Here is a 6,101-nt window from a genome sequence, read left to right on the forward strand (position 1 = left end):
TGGGATGTGGCCATTTCCAGCAGCATTCCGGGCTGAGACGCTGAGACGCTGAGTCTGTACACGGCCACACAGGTGAGGATGAGTGCAGGGAATTTCAGGGGGAGCCTGGCTCAGAGCCTCCTTAGGTCCTCAGGCTTGGATGAGTCTGGGCATGGAAAGAAGGTGTGGTTGTTGCAGCCCAGTGCCCTTGGTCCAAGGCCAGGGACTGGGTCTGGATCTGGGAGGTAGTGTTGAAGAACCCATAGTCTCCTCCTCACCCTTATCCCCACCCCATGCCCTCCAGCTGCTGGGAGTGCTGTGGAATGAGGAAGACACTCTCTGGGAACTCCCTACCCCTCAGGGGCAGCCCACATCCAATGAGGATCTAATGGGGGCAGGGTATTCAAAGGCCAGGCCCTCTTGTCCCAATGCTGAACAACTCTGAAGGTCAAACCTAGCTTTAGCCGAAACCGGTTTGTCTCAGTGGATAGAGCGTCGGTCTGCGGACTGAAAGGTTCCAGGTTCGATTCCGGTCAAGGGCAGGTACATTGGTTGCGGGCACATCCCTGGTAGTGGGTGTGCAGGAGGCAGCTGTTTTTCTCTCTCATCGATGTTTCTAGCTCTCTATCCCTCTCCCTTCTTCTCTGTAAAAAAACAATAAAAATATATTTTAAAAAAAACCTCGCTTTATCACTCACTAGAGGCTGGGTGCACAAAATTCATGCACTTGGTGGGGGGTCCCTCAGCCCAGCCTGCGCCCTCTCGCAGTCCGGGAGCCCTCAGAGGATGTCCGACTGATGGCTTAGGCCCGCTTCAAGCCGTCAGTCGGACATCCTTAGCGCTGCCACAGAGGTGGGAGAGGCTCCTGCCACTGCCACTGCCACTGCGCTCGCCAGCAGTGATCCTGACTTCTGGCTGAGCGGCACTCCCCCGTGGGAGTGCACTGACCACCAGGGGCAGCTCCTGTGTTGAGCATCTGTTCCTTGGTGGTCAGTGCATGTCATAGAGACCAGTGGTTCTGTCATTTGGTCAATTTGCATATTAGCATTTTATTATATAGGATAGGACCATGGTCAGCAAACTGCGGCTGGTGAGCCACATGCAGCTCTTTGGCCCCTTGAGTGTGGCTCTTCCACAAAATACCACGGCCTGGGCGAGTCTATTTTGAAGAAGTGGCATTAGAAGAAGTTTAAAAAATTTGCCTCTCAAAAGAAATTTCAATCGTTGTACTGTTGATATTTGGCTCTGTTGACTAATGAGTTTGCCGACCACTGGACCTAGAGCAATCAAAGATGGCTTCACGGAGGAGAAGGTGCTTGTGTTGGGAAGAATCTCAACAGGTGTCGAGGGGGTGTCTTGAGGATGTCATTGGGCCAGTGAGCACGGGAAGGGCATGGACAGTTGCCACAGCAAAAAGAGCACTGACTACTTAATTTTGTGACCTGGAGCCAGTTACTGCACCTCTTTGAGCCTCAGATTCTTTCTCAGTAACAGGTGACTGACATTCCCTCCATCCCAGGGTTCTTGGGAGGTTTTCAATCAGGATGAGTTTCTTAGCTTCCTCCCCATGGCAACTGGGACAGGTGGTGTCTCCCTGTGCACTGCTTTCTCCCGGCCTCCTCTTCCAAAAAAGTCTTCACTCATCCTTATGACAATCTTGCAAGACTGACACAATTATCTCCATTTCACAGATGGGAAAGTTTGGGCCAGAAGAGGGAAAAGATTTGCTTTAGAGCATATTATTATTCCTTCATCAGATTTTTAAAAATGAACATCTGCTCTGTTCTGGGCTCTGGGGATACAGAATTGCCTCCTGGGGCTGACATTCTAATGGAAGAGAGAGGAAAAAAAATGAGTAAATAAGTGAACCAAACTATTTCTAGTTGTGGTGCCATAAAGATCACAGATAAGGGAGGTGGGACAGAGTGAGTGGGTCCTTTAGAGCAGGTGGTTGGAGAGGGCTTCTCTGAGATGACCTTTGAGCTGAAACCTGGAGGAGAAGGAGCAAAGAGCCGAGAGATCTGGGCAGAAGGAACAGCACTGACTGAGCATTTATTTTATTTTTTTACTTTTATTCATTGACTTAAGAGAGAGAGGGGAATGTTGATTCGTTGTTCTACTTATTTATGCATTCATTGGTTGCTTCTTGTATGTGTCCTGACCAGGGATCAAACCTGCAACCTGGTGTATCGAGATGATGCTCTAAAACTGAGCTACCCAGCCAGGGCTGAGCACTTCTTATCTATCTATATATAAAACCCTAATATGCAAATAGACTGAACGGCAGAACAACCAAACAACCGGTTGCCATGACGTGTGCTGACCACCAGGGGCGCGTGTGGAACATGGTGGGCATCAGGATGGTGGAGCAGGTGAGCGGGGGCACCAGACCAAGGCGGGGCGCAGGTCGCTGTCATCGGGGTGAGCCTCTGGTGGTTACTGAAAATTCTTTGCTCCCACACACTGCTGTCCCACCCAGCACTCGCACCTGCTGCCGGCACTGGCCCTGCTTGCACCCGCTGCTGGGGCCAGAGCCACCACTCGCACCCACTGCTGGTGCCTGGTGCAGGTCCAGATCGCTTGGCACCATCAGCAGGTGCGAGCGGCTGCTGCCAACCCCCATCGCCCCTGACGGCTTCTCCAACTCCCCCTGCTCCTGAGGGGTGATTGGGGCAGCAGCCACCGCTCGCACCCACTGACGGCTCCAGCCCTGCTCATACCTACTGCTGGTGCCGGCCCCAATCGCTCTGCGCCATCAGCGGGTGCAAGTGGGGCTGGTGCCGTCAGCGTGTGGGAGCGGTGGCGGTGAGAGAGGCGCTGCCAGCAGACAGGGGACCAGGGGCCATGGTGGGAGGGGCTGGGCAGGGGTGCAGAGGATGGTCCTCAACCCGCCCCTGTGTCCACTGCAGCCTCACAGCCCACAGTTCCTTTCAAGGTGCACAAATTCGTGCACTGGGCTCCTAGTGTAATGTATAAGGTAGTTACTTTAATTTTCCATTTTACTGATATGGAGAATGAGGCCCAGAGAGGTTAAGAAGCCAGTAAGGTCCAGCTGGTGTGGCTCAGTGGTTGAGCATTGATCCATGAACCAAGAGGTCATAGGTTTGGTTCCCGGTCAGGGCACATGCTCAGTTGCGGGCCTGATACCCAATAGGGGACATGCAGAAGGCAGCCAATTGATAGTTTCCTCTCATCGATGTTTCTATCTATCCCTCTCCCTTCCTCTCTAAAAAGAATCAATCAATCAATCAATAAAAATTTAAAAAGCAGCAGCCAGTAAGTACAAGGGAGAGCCCGGAGGAAGTACGAGCTGGGCTTTTCCTAGGAATCTATCGGAGATCTAGCGGCTAGAAGGAAGTGAAGCAGCAGGGAGTGCCCTTACCTTGGTGTGGTTTTTAATCTCCGGGAGCTTCCCCTCCCAGGATACAGGTCTAAACTGGAGCTTGCTTGGGGGCTAAGCAGCTAATCCTGGGGATGGAGGTAGGGATTTGTCTGTCAGGTGCTCAAAACAAAGTCCCACATCCCTGGAGAAGGAGAGGAAGAAAAAAAACGGCCATTCCCTCTCAAAATCCTGGCCCAGTATTGAAGAGCCAGCAGGAAGCCCGACCCACCCAGGGCAGGGTCTACCTCCAAGGCAGAGAAAATGCCCATTGTCCCCGCTGCCTCCCCCCAGAAATGTCAGGTTTCCCTTCTGTAAAGAGGGGATAATAATAGCTTTTATCTCACAGAGTTGTTGTGAGGATTAAGTGATTATATGAACCCCTACCACTGGGAGGGGCTCCCACACTGTGAGCTACTTCTTTTGCTAGTTGCTTATCATCAACCCTGCAGCGACCCGGTGAGGTTACTTGGCTTAGGGGGTAGAGGGCCTCATGCCCAGGTGGGGGCGGAACTGCACCAGAGATGGACACTCCAAGTCAGAGAATCCCTTACAGCTCACTGGGTGACACCCTCTCCTAAACCCTCACATCCTGTCACCCCCCAGGCATGTGAGGGCACCACTTCAACTTCTCTTATTATTATTTTTTAAAATATATTTTTATTGATTTTTTTACAGAGAGGAAGGGAGAGGGATAGAGAGCTAGAAACATCGATGAGAGAGAAACATCAATCAGCTGCCTCCTGCACGCCCCCTACCGGGGATGTGCCCGAAACCAAGGTACATGCCCTTGACTGGAATCGAACCTGGGACCTTTCAGTCCACAGACCAACACTCTATCCACTGAGCCAAACCGGTTTCGGCACCACTTCAACTTTTCAAATGTATCCCTCTCTCCACTTTACCACCTACCTCCACTTCAATCCAGGCAGCAGCCTTCTGATGAATTTCTGCTTTTACAGTTTCTCTCTCTCTTCCTCCTCCAGTCTGTCTGTTCTCCACTGCCTGGCCAGTGATCTTTTCAAAATGCAAAGCTGACCATGTCACGCTCCTGCTTAAAATCCTTCAATGTTAGTTTTTGGGTCAAGCCTCCCTTTGCTGGGGCCGACAAGGCGCACCATGACCTGGCCCACCACATGCCTCAGGGATGGCACACATGCCACGAGGGATCCTTGGGTTCAGCGGAGAGAGTGTTGGCTTGCGGACCGAACCCCGCCCCCCAGTTCAATTCCAGTCAAGGGCACGTCCCTTGGTTACAGGCAGGTGCTGCAGGAGGCAACCAATTGATGTGTTTCTCTCACATCAATATTTTTCTCTGTCTTTGCCTCACTCTTTCACTCTCTCTAAAAATCAATGGAAAAATATCCTCAGGTGAGGGAAAAAAAAAAAGATTATGGCTCAACTGGTCAGACCTCCTCCCCCGGCCCTGTGAACTTCTCCTTTGCAGCCCATCACAGTGAGTTTTTAAAAATATATATATTTTATTTTATTTTTTTTAGAGTGGAAGGGAGAGGGATAGAGAGTTAGAAACATCGATGGGAGAGAATCATCGATCAGCCACCTCCTGCACACCTCCCATTGGGGATGTGTCCGCAACCAAGGCACATGCCCTTGACTGGAATTGAACCCGGGACCTTCAGTCCACAGGCCGACGCTCTATCCACTGAGCCAAACCAGTTAGGGCCACAGAGCGTTTTATATTTATCCAATCACAGGATTGCTCCCTGCGTTTTTATTTTACTCATCACAGTAACCCACTGCCAGGCCCGGGCCCAGCTCACAAATGCTTGTTGAATGAACAAGGTCCTTCCACATGCAGATGGGACAGAACTCAGGTGAAGCTACTCACTTACCTGTCACACAGCTGATCGAGAATTGAGGTCTCTTGGCTCTACCCCAGCTCTTTCCATTAAACTGCCGAATTCCCCATCCCCTTCTGTCATCAAAGGAGGATTCAATTCTGGAATCCTTCTGGCTACCGAGGTCAGTGACTGGCTCCTACTATCAAAACTTGGCGGGAGGCCTTTTGCTGTTTGATATCACCAACAGAACATGGCATCAGGAGATTGTGGAGAAAGTGAAACCCTTCGGCATCCTCTTCCTGGTGGTAGGTCACAGAGTGACCTGGTGGTTGAGTGACAGGTGGTGCTAGAAGAAGGGGAGAAGCTGGCTGCCTCTTCTTTGGGTGCTCACTATGTCGAGACTTCAGCCAAGAGCACAGCCTTTGAGCTGCTCACTCAAGAGATCTATGAGGATGTGAAGAGAGGGGTCATGGGGCCAAACTGAATGGGAGTGAAAAGCAGGGGCCCATTGCAGGCCAACCTCAGGAGACAGAGAACCAAAGCAGGGCAAGGGGGAAGTGCGTGTGCTGGTGTTCCCTGGGAGGAACAGCCACACCCCCTGAAGCCGTGAAACCTTCAGGACCCGCAAGGGCTATGCTGGGCACAGGACAGGATGATGCTAAGTGAGCCTGGTTTCCTCTATGCAATGGTGAAAACACCAGGACAAGGGATACCAACAACTAAGACAGACAGGCCCCAGCACAGACAGGCCTTTCCCCGTCCCTTCTTCGGGCTCAGGATGAGCACAACTTTCTCTAGAAGTCCAGAAGGGCAGGCTTTGCCCAAACCAGGATGCCTCTTCAGTTTGGGGCTCAGGAGAGGTCACCCTACCCAATTCTATGGCAGAGAAACTGAACTCAAATTTCTAATGGTGTAGCCTTCCTTAGAGAACAGTAATGGAA

Source organism: Eptesicus fuscus, chromosome 9 (assembly GCF_027574615.1).
Source record: "Eptesicus fuscus isolate TK198812 chromosome 9, DD_ASM_mEF_20220401, whole genome shotgun sequence".
Taxonomy (NCBI): Eukaryota; Metazoa; Chordata; class Mammalia; order Chiroptera; family Vespertilionidae; genus Eptesicus; species Eptesicus fuscus.